The following is a 13,650-nucleotide window of genomic DNA, read 5'->3' as shown; positions in this document are numbered from 1 at the left end:
TTATAACAATTGTACAAATTATGGACTAAATCAGTGTGACTTTGTTGAATTACGGTACGATTATGATGCTATTGATTACGATTGAGATGTTTTTAACTTGATTTCTCCTAAATAATTGAGAATTCTTTGTATATACATACCTCATTAACCATTGTATTACTGAACATCTTTTGATATAATACCTAAAAAAGCTCTTAAAATGTTCAAAAATATTTAAATAGATCTTTATTCTTTTATTGCATTCAATCAAACCCTTGTATTTTTATTTTAAGTCAAATAAATTTTTATATTTTTATTTTGAGCTAAATAAGCCTTTAAGACTAATAATTGTCTTAGTAAAAATTTCATTTGTTTTTCGATATCACGTGATACTAACATAGCATATTGATATATCATAATTGATAATAATATGACATCTTAATGTGGCATGATGACATAACTATATGATATTTTTCATCTTCCACATTAACGTCAAGTCAATGTCAAATGGGTTTAAAATAATAAGTAACATTTTGACTAATGATAATTAATCAGCCATAACTATAAAAATTTATTTAACTCAAAAATAAAAATACAGAAACTTAATTGAACACAATAAAAAAATAAAAATTTATTTAAATTTTTAAAAATAATATAAGAGTTTTTTTGGAGCACTATGCTACATTTTTTTTTTCAAAAAAGAAATGATAATTCTTTGAATGACAGACGACGCCATGGTTATTGCAGGCGCTCAATAATTTACCACAATACTAGTCTTGCTTTATCTCAAGACCTTACCTTGACTTGACTTCCATTTCTGATATTGATTGTTGTGGTTCGTATCGCAGTGGCAATCTTTGTCCAAACCTCTCTACCTGCCCTCAAATTTATTCGTCCAAACCGCCCAACATATCCATTTAACCTATTTAATAAAAAATTAATAAAAAGTGAAAATTAATTAAAAAATAAAAGAATAACAAAAAAAAAAAAAACATCTTTAATGTGGTGATACCAAACTTGTTGATGACAAGGATTGACATTCCTTACAAATTATATAATCAACCATAAATTATACCTTAATTATACTTTGTTTCTGCTGGTTTTCTAGTTTTGATCCTATTATAGATTATCATGTTGTTTACACATTTTTAAGAAAATGATACCTTATACTAACTCACAAACAACCCTAATAGTTCATTTGCTACATCACATCATATGCATTTGAATAACTTTTGTCCTATGATATGATTTTGATCTATTATCTAATTCATAACTACACTATATTTTAACAAAAGAAAGTTCCAAATTCAAATTCTTGTTGGTATAGAATTGATTGAAATTAAATATGTTAATGTTGGATATCTTAGAAAAAGAATGTTCTTATTTATATTGGATTCCCCAAATTGCATAATCCTTTTAGTTATTTTTAGGTTAAATGCTCAATATAAGTTTATCAAATTCTTCATTTTTCGAATTCAATCTGTATAATTTGTCTTTTACATTACAATGCAATTTATTTTATTTTATTTATTTCAAAGGAATTGAGGACAAAATGTAATACTTATTGTTAATAGGACTAACGATAGAAATTTATATTTGTTAAACGTAACCTCACATGGCAATCAGTAATTGTAATAATGATAAGGTATAATGCTTGAAAAATCATTGAATTATTTAAAAATATTTAAATAAATCTTTATTCTTCTATTGCATTTAATTAAGTCTATATTTTTTATTTTTGAACCAAATATGTCCTTTGACTAGACGTTGACTACTTATCATTAGTTAAAATGTTACTTGTTAATTTTATATCCACGTGACGCTAATGTGATAGTAATGTAGAGAGTAAAAATGATACATAATTATGTTATTATGTTACATCATCATCTATGAGATGACAGATCAATATCATGTAATATAAAATGACAAGCGATATTTTGATTAACAATAATGAGTCAACCAAAAAGATTTATTTGGCTCAAAATAAAAATTAAAAAATTTGATAAAATGTAATAAAAGAATAACAATTTATTAAAATTTTCCTCAATGCCTTATGAACTATTTTAAGTATTATGTCTAATGATAATCACTAATTTCTTCTCTCATTGTTTTATGAATTAGATATATAAAAAATTCTACATCATAATCAATTTAAAAAGATAATAAATTAAAACCTAAAATTAAAATATGATAAATAGTTAGAGTTTTATTGCATATTTGGCCTAGTTTTTTTTCAACTTATCTACTTTTTAAAAGAAAAGTTAAGTCAAATATGATTTTTTGAGAAGTTCGTAGCTTTTTTTTTAAGAACAAAATTTTAAAAAAAAGAGCTTAAAAAAAAGCTCCAAAAGAGAGCTTTTTCTTTTCTTTTTTTAAAAATACAAGAGAATTTATATTCTTTTTTCAAAAATATCCTCATTTGTTAAAAATAATTACAATATTATCTTAAAAAAATACCTTTTATGATAATTTTAACAAAAATTATAACTTATAAAAAAATTTTACTAAATAATTTTAGTTTAATTTTAAAATTATTATTTTTATAAAACTTCATAATAATTTTTAAGTTAAAAAAAATCACGTCAAACAGACTCAAATAGGTATTTAACTTTTTTTTAATCATTGCAAAATTAAAAAAAATATGAGAAAAAGACAAATACCAGACTAGGTTCATTATTCAATAAGCTTACATCTCTGACAACATGGTAGTTAGCCCAGGCCACATGAAAGTGGGTATTAAAAAAAAAAAAGGTCTCTAAGTCCCAGCTTTCAAATCCCAGTTTCATTGGGCATCAACAGATCATTCCAAGCAACGTTATGATAAGATGTCAAGCAATGGATAAACACCAGGCAGTGGCATGAGAGATGAAACATATATGCCAAATCAGAAAAAGCAGAGAAGAGGTGGGTGGAGGTAGGTACAATGGCTGACGTTACAAAACTGCAACAACCCTTGTCTCTTCTTCCTCCTCAAATCTCATCATCCACCCATTCATTGCCTCACTTTACCTTCCTTTTTCCTCTCACCCTTTATGCCTTTCTGACCTTTATCCAGCTATGTTTATTAGATAAGATACGGCCCTTCAAATAATGAGTGTGAGAGGAGACGTTCATCTAGAAGGTCAGGCCAAGAACCCCACGTTTTTTCCTTCATTTCCTTTGGGGGGCCATCAGCCATGGCAAGGCAATGATCCCCACGTTAATTACCCACAATTTTATCTTTTGCTGACTCGATGGATTGTGACAGTATTAGACTCTATATTATGTTATATATATAGAGAGAGAGAGAGAGAGTCAAGCCCTGCACATATCTTGCTGTTTTAGTAATCCACCTACATCAGCCATGAAATCAGGTTTATATTCTTTTTTATAAGGTGTGGCTTCGGTTAAATACAATGTGAGATTGCGATTAGCAATGAGTGATTTAAATTACAATTATCAAGAAGGAAAATTTGTATTATTAAGTTTCAAAGGTAGATTGACATTGATGCACAGCAGAGGAGGAAGGGGTGGTGGTTGATTCAGCCAAGGTTACCATTGAAGTGAGGTTACGATGGTCTGGTTATTGTGTGTAATGGAGTTCTGATACCACATAGAAACAAGGAATGACAGAATATAAATTTGTAGAAAATTGACTCATTTACTCATGTAAATATATTTTTTTTTTCAATTTTGCATTTCATTTATCAACAAGGAATGAACAGTTCCTTTAATATCACAAGGTCAGCATATCAACTCAATATCCAGGCGTCAGCATCCTGAACAAAATACAGTATGATCATTAATTGCTAAACTTGATGTCTAGGTACAATTTAAATCTTAAACAGCGTCCATGAATAGCCTAATCACTTAAGAATAGTTCTGAATCTTTGGAATGGATAGGCTAGCTGCTTGTTTAGTTTCCACTGTCTTACCTTGGTGTGTAGTATGGGCTTATTAGTCCTTAACAATACCCAATACATTTTCTTTTACAAATTCAATTTGCACCATCAATATTAGCTTCCATCTTGATTCTTGAGTACCTTGGTATAAGTTATGGAAGTACTAATAAAATGAAGGTTCTTTTTTATAATCGTAAAATAATTTAGTGGACGAATATTATTTCCGTGTAAAATATTTTATTGAAAAATTTAATATTTTTTATTATTTAAATAAATTATCGAAAATATCTTCAATTATTTGAATCATCCATAAAAATATTAACATTCATCAAATGCATTACATCCAAAATATTTTTATAATACTAAAAATATTGTATATAAATACTATTTAACTATTTTTATTTATTTATTTATTACTCATCGTATCGCAATATTGGTTAGTTTGTGAAGTCAAAAAATCCTAATTTACAAATTAAAAGAAAAAAAAGATTTTCATGTGTGAAAATTTTATTTTGTATTATATTAAAGATTGTAGTATGTTAGTAAAAATAATTGCAGTGATATGTTCCCTATGAAATAGCTGAATAAAAATAATTGATGATGCTTTGTTGGGAAAAAATAAAAAATAAAAAGATGAAAAAAAGAAAAATATATAATCATAATTTATTATTTTATTCTTTTGTGGAATCTCACAAGAGGAGGCTAGCAATATTTTCTAAGTGAGATCGGTCCTAGAGAGAAAAAAAAAAGATAACTACAAAATGTTTTACGTCTTTTTCAGACATGAGATATTTCACGCTAATTTTTTCATTAACTCGTAAAACATTTTACATTCCCCGTCCAAATAATCTTTCCGATTAGGTGACTAATACACGTATGGAACTATTCTCCAAGGAACAACTTTTGCAGTATTCTGCCCATTTTTCTTTGTACTTTTCAGCACACCGAGCTTCATCTCTTCTTTCTCTTGATATGAAAAAAAAAACACCAGACAAAAGGGGTAGATGTACGGAATTGGAGAACTGCCAGAGGAATAGGAATGAATTTCCCATCAGGAAATTTTTCAAATTACTACAAATAAGATGTAATTGTGGGGACAATTACCTTATGCCACAAGTCAGACTGAAGGAAAGTGACAGCAAGAAATCCCCAAAGTAGTTATAGTGCCTTGCAATTCCCCTTGACCAAGGCAATAGAATTAGAATGAGATTAAGCATCAAGCAAATTTACAGTCTCAGTATATAAGATACTTCTTTGTCTGATAATGGTTATCATCTGAAGCTATATTAGAAGTATTAAGGAAGATGATAAGATGGGAAAATCTTACCAATAGCCTGAAGCTAGCAACTGCCCCCCAATCACCTTTGGAGGCTTGCCCCATACAAGTGCTTTAGGATTCTTTTTGAATGTATGCTTTTGGTTATTGGCTCCTCTATATCCAAGAACCCTGCCAATTTTTTTTTCTTCTTTTTAAGGAAAAAGAATAATGTAGTAGAATAAATGATTTTTTTTTTTAGAAAGGACATCATGCATCGATCAATAAGCCAAATATTCAAGGTAACAAAATGAATGAATTAACTAGTTAATTCTTTGCTAATCCTATACACTGGTAAAGACTTACCCGATCAGATAGATTAAGCAAGTTGCTATTGCTGCTGCTCTTGATAACTCCACTTGGTTATGCAAAAGCCACCAACCCTATAGCAAAGGTGAAGATGAGCAATTTACAAAAACAAATCTGCATTCATATGCTTTTCTGCCCTTCTTGATTCATTGTGCTCAAAATCTCTCAAGTCAGCTGGTTCTTTTGTGTGAATCAATTAGTAATTATGCCAATGGCTGAGTCTACTGCATTTTTATTGCATTCTCTCAATGCAAAACTTGAAAAGCTTTAAAGAGTCAAATCTAATTGACTGCAGCATTCATGCACTGGAGACTGATAAATATTACCATATGACTACTATATTATAGACTTTGTGTAGAGACCTAACCCAATCTAACTACAAGGTATTATATTCGTTTTCACCCCAAGAGTCCCATGATTTTACATACAAAGTATCTCACCAGTATGAGTAGAAGTCACAATATATTACCACATCAGATTGGGATGTAAAATTATATGTTCTCTAATACCGACCATTCATTGTAGTCATATTGATCAATAGTATAGGGACGAATATGCAATGCATTACGATCCACATCAACTTATAAAGTATTATTTATTTTGGATCATTGGGTCTTATAATTTTATCTCACAAAAAATATTTTATAAATTGAAAATGATGTAAATACTTAAATACCAAATCATATTCTAATAGATCGTTGATACGTGATTCATGACTCTCTTTTTAAACCGTGGCACAGTGCATATTGCCAAGAAATTTGTTTTGAAGTCATTGGTTGCTTGCCTGGATGGTACCCATGACAGCAGCCCAGACCAGATATCCACCCACCAACATGAAGCCCAATCTCTCAACCATTATGTCCCAGCTCTAACAGACAAACCACAAATTGTTGTAGCCCCAATTGAAAAGGCCGAGTATCAAATAAGAATGAGGGTAATGATTGTTACACTATAAGAGATGAGGTACTCGGCACTTCCTTGGAGGTCAACTGCTCCTCATGATACAAAACTTCCATAACATGTATCTGGAATAAAGATGGTGAAAAAAGGCAGCTTAGCATTGATATGAAAGGCATCGATAGCGACATGGGATCCAACCAGAATCACCACTAGATCATTATTTCTTACCAGACAGAATAGTTGGTAGAGGATCATTGACAGACTCAAGGTGCCAATTTGGACATTTTTTGCTAGATTTGATAGATTGATGAGTATCCATCCCATCATTCCAGCTCTAAGAAAGAAGAATCTACAGAAATGATCCATCATCCATTAGAAACACAGATGCTATGTTCTATGAAGCAGAAAGCATGCCCAGTTTGAGAGTGAATTACATACTTGAGATCAATACCCATAAAATGAGGACTTAGCTGTACTCCCATATACCTATAACATAACAAAAAGGCACAACTATAAAGATAAGCAGCATAGCCAAGGGAAAAAACTAGAACTGTTGACTTGGATCAAAGTAAACAACACAAACTGTCAAAGACAACAACAATGGAACCGTGCATACCAGTCAAGTAGTAAGTCTCCTGTTAAATGAGGCTTTAACGAGGAAGCTTGACTGCGGCACCTGCAGCCAGCAATGTAGAGTGCTGTAGCTACCTGAAACAAAGGAATAATCATAGTTATAAGCAAGCTCTCATAAGCAAATGTCAATAAAAGCAATTTCCTCCCAACTTACAAGAAAACTGAACATAAAAGATGCTGATAGCAGCTCCAGTCCTCTGTCTGATATCAGCTGCAAACATTTTCATCAGAATCAAGACTTCAGAGACATATTTGTGAGCACAAAACAACTGATACTTTGAAATTTTATCTCAGCAAACACGTACATACCGTCGGTGATACTAGATTCATCTTAGAACCAAGGCCAAGAAGGCCAATTAACGAAAGTAGTGTTAGCAACCCTGAAATTAATCAAAAACAAATAAAGTGAGTCATACTATAATAAACAAATGCATCAAACCAACTGCAGAAATAGAAATTCCTAAAACATGAAGGTGACCATTGCAGCGATAATGGAGACGAGTGCCATCCTACATGATCATTCCAGGAACAACTTTTGCAGGCAATATAAATGAAGCAATCGCAATGTAAGCGAAATATATGGCCAATATGCCAACCTATAAACCAACCAGAAAACGATCATTAGTTTAGGCTTGTGTACTAGTACCATTTTTGGTCCCCTAGTAAGTGGTTGTAAGGCAAAAGAAGGATGTAAAAGGTAAATTTATACTAAAGTAAGTTAACAGTATATGTATATATCCTTACTTTTCCAGGGAAACAAACAAGAATTTCTCGATAGAAAAGAGTTGCTTGCAGAGTTCCAGGACGGAATCAAGGCGTGCAGAAGAAAACCCAGCTCCATTTTCTGCTCTTCAAATCCCTTTGAATGATATCAACTATCATTGCAGGCACATATATATGCAAAACTGGTAGTTGTAGTACTCTTATCACATTGCTCTTGATTAAATTTTCTTTTAATTAAAAAAATCCAAGAAATCCAATTTTTTTAATCAAATGATCCAAAAGACTCCACTCTGAATAATTATTTAGTTGTATGTATGTGCCAACCAACTGTTTTCCAATAGGAAATAGAAAAAGAAAACAAAACAAGATTCTAGTTAATGCAGGAAAAAAACAGGATAAATATATCAACATATTCAAAGAATATCTGTATTGATTATTTTAATTGGGTGGTTTGGGTATTAATTCAAAATTTTCATTGGATGGTTCAAATATCTTATTAAATAATAAAATTCGAGTTAAAGTACTAAAAAATAACGAATACCCTATTCTTTAATATCCCTGTTAATGTATATGTGTATATATACTTTCACTAATTGATCATTTTCTATTTCATTCATTTTATAAATGAGTCAAAAAAATTTATTTAATTCAATTATTTGATTTTACGTGTATATTCTCTTGATTAATTTTATTTTCAAGATAATATAAACAACTCGAAAATGGATGTTATCTTATATTATCCTGAGCACTTTTAAAAAGTTGTTGATGCTTCCTTAAAATCATCAAAGAGTATAATATTAGTAGCAGGTAATAAGAGTTAGGCACCGAATTTAATATTGGAACTAGGAAAGAAATAAAAGAATAGGCAATATGAGTTCAATAGTGGATCTAACTAATCCAAACATGTTAGGCAAAATTGAATCTAATTTAATAAAATCAAAGAAAGCAACTTATATGTATGTATTTGACATATTTTATATAAATTGTTTACAAAGTATTATCATCATTAACAATTATTGATCTAGTTATTAATAGAAAGGTCAAAATACCTCAACATTCTTTGTATTCGTGCACTCTCTTCAATTTAGTTCTTTTATTTAAAATCGTAACAATTTAGTTTCTTAATTTTGAGAATTAATTCAATTTAGTCCCTCTAATATTTTTTTTCCGAAATTACTTCAATTAATTTTGTTTCGGTTTCCTAATTTATTTCCCTTAATTATTTCTCTAATTTATTATTATTTTAAAATAAATAAAATATCTTTTAATATTGAAAATTCTTTCTAAATTCTCCAACTTTTTTGATAAAATTTAGAAAGATTTTCTAACCTAAAAATTTTCAAGAAAGTTATCCCTTATAACATCCTTGAAATTCCATCATCCAAGGACTTCCATTTATTTTATATTAAATATTCATTATGAAATTATATTTACAAAATCTAAAGTATTTATTTATCTATGTTCCCATTAATTATTTGTAAATAAACCTTTGTGGTAAAAAATATCTATGGGATTACCCCCAACCCTTATGGTAAGGTCACATAATTATTTTTACTATAAAAATTTTAAGATAAATTGCCCTTTGCAACGTCCCTTAAAAATTTCATTTAAAAGATTTACTTTTAAATAATTACAAATTTTTACTATTTTTATTTTTAATTACTTATGGATGATAAAAATTTTTGTACGTCTCTTTGCACACATTACATTTTGGTATACGTGCATGAGCTTTATACCCAAGCTTTGTCCTATTTAGGAGGAAGTAGAGTACCCTGCTCTCGTGAGGTGATAACCTCTGTGTGGGCATGTGAAATACTTCCACTCAAATTGAATCCTTTTATTTGAAAGCCTGTAATGGGTGAGGATTGAAGTGCCTTACTAGTCTCAAGTGGATGACACTAAAGAGTAATTTGGGAATTATTAGCTTTGTGTGAAACTATGCCTAGCATATAGAAAACAATAAAAAACTAAGCCTAGGAAAAGCCTCCCAAACCCATTAAAGAACAACCATGTAGGTACACATGAAAGGATGCTTTTTACCATGTAAATACCTATTGAACCTTATATTATGATTGTTTCATGATTATACATTAACATCTTGTTTCATATAGAGGTATTTGTTATGTAACAGAGTATGGTAGAAAATACCCTAAACACATCCACAAAGTGACTATTTCGCATCATATCCACCCTGGTCATATGTGAAGATGACTTGAACGTTAAGACTTGATCAGAACATATCCAACATGTAAAGGGTGATTGTTTGAAAGAGGGATATGTCTCTAACCTTCTTGAGCAGGTTCATATTGATCTTTAAAAGAATGACCTCACATATTTTATCAACATTTGGGATCATTGGGAAGCATCTAAACAACAGGAGTTCGAGAAGAAGTATGGGCATATTGCATCACTCTTTCGCATACCTATTGATGACTAAATGATTAGAGCTATCATTTAATTTTAAGATCTCTCATACATATGTTTTGTCTTCAGTGAAATGAATATGATGCCAACAATTGAAGAATACTCAACTTTACTTTGCATACACTTTCCAAGTGCATACAAGAATTACTTGAGACGACAAAAAACAAGTTATTAAAAAAAGATTGCAAAAATCATGAGAATCAGTCTGCGAGAAGTTGACATGAAAGTTAAACAAAAGGAGATAATGTTTATATTCAATGGGAGTTTCTTCATAGTGGCATCATAAAAGCATCTAGAAGATGAAATAAGCATGTGTATTATCTCATTAGCAATCTATGGGAAGGTTATCTTCCCAAAAGTTTTGGGACATATCAAGGTAGCAGTAGTGGATTTCTTTAGCACGTTGAAAATAAAATTAATCCATCATCAACAAACCTTTAGATCACTGAGCTACTGTTAACGTAATGGAAAAAAAAAGGCGTTTGATTGGATGTGCACCATTGTTGCTTGTGTGGTTTAAAAGCCATTTCGAATATGAAAAAAGGAAGTATCGAGCACCATATCTCTCCATTAGTATTCCTATCAAAGAATTTTGTGAAAGTGAATAGCTAAAACCAAAATCCAAACAAGAACAAATCTCAAGACTACGAAGCCTCACGAGACAACAAGTGGTATGGAAAACACCATGGATGGTGTTTCAACCAATGTTGTAGAGATGTGGAAATAAGATGTTAGTTCCTCTCTTGGGATTATGGGCGGCATTGAGTTATGCCCTATTTATAAAAAATGGAGACAAATCGAGTTTGAATAATTTGTCCGAATGATTTATAAGCTTGATTAAATTAAGTTTTCTTATGGCGAGCCAAGGTCGTCAAAGAACGTTAAGAAGATTGTAAAGGCATGGAAACAAGCTAGTGGAATAAAATTAGGAAGATTCAGTGATAGGTTACACCAGAATATTGGGTATGGCATGAATGTAGAATTAAAAATATCATGTTGCCTAGCATGTGAAGTAAACTGAAAATCCTGATATGGAAATGTCACATCACTTTGACATGCTGACGTGCATATGCCATGTGGCATGTCCAAAGGACGTCACGTGGCATGACAAGAGAGTGACATATGACGTGTCAAGAAGGCACTTTATGTCTCTTCTTTGTTTGTGAGCTTACTAAGTTCGAACCTAAGACCTCATGCAAGCACAACAAGCTCCTAGCCATCAGCTCTAAACCTTTTCTTTTAATTATATATTATTTTTGTTTGTTTTTTTCCCTTTTATTCGTTTTTATTATTTTTCTTTCTTTCCCTCTTTTTTTTTCTTTTTTTTTCTCTCTCTCCTCTTACATTCTCCATTAAAGACCGACGACTGACAACCTATGTCTGATGACCATGACCAATGATAAAAGAAAAAAATAAAAAAGAAAAAAAAAGAAAAGAAAAAAACGAAAGAAACAAAAGCAATATATAATCAAATGTCTCCTTAAAAAAGAATAAAAAAAACAAAAGTAATATATAAACAAATGTGTCCTCTTATCAAAAGAAACAAAAGCACTATATAATTTAATGTAAAAGCTTAGAGCTGGTGGCAAGAAATTTGTTGTGTTTGCATACCTTCTCCCTTAAAGACCGACAACCGACAACTTGCGTCCGATGATCATGACAGATGAAAAAAGAAAAAAATAAGAAAGAAAAAAAAAGGAAAGAAAAGAAGAAAAGAAACAAAAGCAATATATAATCAAATATCTCATCGGAAAAGAAGTGACAGATGAAAAAAGAAAAAAATAAGAAAGAAAAAAATAAGAAAAGAAACAAAGCAATATATAATCAAATGTCTCATTGGAAAGAAGAAAAGAAACAAAAACAATATATAATCAAGTGTAAAAGTTTAAAGCTAGTGGCAAGGAATTTGTTGTGTTTGCATGAGATCATAGATTTTTGAAACAACTTAACAAGCACAAGGGAAATATTGTGTACTTACTAAATTTCGAACTCATGACTTCATGCAAATACAACAAGCTCTTTGTCACCAATTCTAAACTTTTATATTTAGTTATATATTACTTTTGTTTCTTTTCTTCTTTTCTTTCCTCTTATTCTTTTTTATTTTTTCTTTTTTTTTCTTTCTCTCTCTCCTCTCACCATAATTATATATTACTTTTGTTTCTTTTCTTCTTTTCTTTCCTCTTTTTCTTTCTTATTTTTTTTCTTTTTTTGTTTTTTTCTCTTTCTTCTCACCTTTTCCCTTAAGGACCGAAGATGACCTCATGCAAATACAACAAGCACCTTGCCACCAATTCTAAGCCTTTATCTATAATTATATATTGCTTTTATTTCTTTTCTTCTTTTCTCTCATTTTTTTCCTCTTTTGTTTCTTTCTCTCTCTTCTCACTTTTTCCCTTAAGGACCGACGACTGATAGCTTGCGTCTAGTGAATAAAGAAAAAAATAATCGACGATCGATAGCTTGCGTCCAGTGCAGAAAGAAAAAAAAATAAAAAAGAAGATAGTGAGGAAAAAAGTAAAACAAATGGAAGCAATATATAATCAAAAGCAAGAGCTTAGAGGTGGTCATTAGGAGTTTGTTATGCTTGCATGAGCTTTTGGGTTCAAAATTTAATAAGCCCACAATAGTTTTGGAGAAAACAAGGAAGAGACACGAAATGCCCTCATGACATGCCACGTGGCATCCTTTGGACATGCCTCATGGCATGTCATAGATGGGTGTTGAAAGAGAATGTGACATGTGGTGCCCTCCTTGACATGCCACGTGACATATCCATGACAACATGTAACGTTACGTGGCATTGCCACATCAACATGTTAGAGTGATGTGGCATTACTATATAAGCATTTCCAACTTATCTCACATGTCACATCAATGTCACGTTAATGCTGATGTCAGCTTTGAGAAAAATAATTTCAAAAGGAGAAAACAAGGAAGAGATAGGAGATGCCTTCATAACACTCCATGTGGCATCTTCTAGACTGCCATGTGGCGTTTCATAGATTGGTATTGAAAGAGTGTGTGACATGTGGTCCTATCCTTGACATGCCATGTGGCAAATCCACGTTAGCATGTAGCGTTACGTGGCACTGTCACGTCAGCATGTTAGAATGATGAGGCACTGCTATGTCAGCATTTTCAGCTACCTCACATGTTACGTCAATATCACGTCAATGTTGACGTCAGCTCTGAGAAGAATAATTTCGAAAGGAAAATATTGGACGAACTACATTAAAGTAATTTTTAAAATTAAGAGATTAAATTGTTATGATTTTAAGTAGAGAGACTAAATTAAAAGAAGTTGCGCAAATATTAGAACTGTTGAGGTATTTTGATCTTATAAAAAATGTTCATGGATCGGGTTTGATTGGACTAGACCTCACTTGACATATTATAAACGCAAGCTTATGCTCAGACCTAATCCAATAATTTATGTTATATTTATTTATTAAAATATTAAATATTTTAAAATATAATTTAAAA

At 30.8% G+C, this 13,650-nt stretch overlaps 1 pseudogene; it reads right to left on the bottom strand.

The window, feature by feature from the left end:
• On the bottom strand, window positions 4,541–7,827 carry LOC18592981 (annotated as a pseudogene).

This window comes from Theobroma cacao, chromosome 8 (genome assembly GCF_000208745.1).
Source record: "Theobroma cacao cultivar B97-61/B2 chromosome 8, Criollo_cocoa_genome_V2, whole genome shotgun sequence".
Classification (NCBI taxonomy): Eukaryota; Viridiplantae; Streptophyta; class Magnoliopsida; order Malvales; family Malvaceae; genus Theobroma; species Theobroma cacao.
This window is presented reverse-complemented; position numbering and strand designations above follow the sequence as displayed.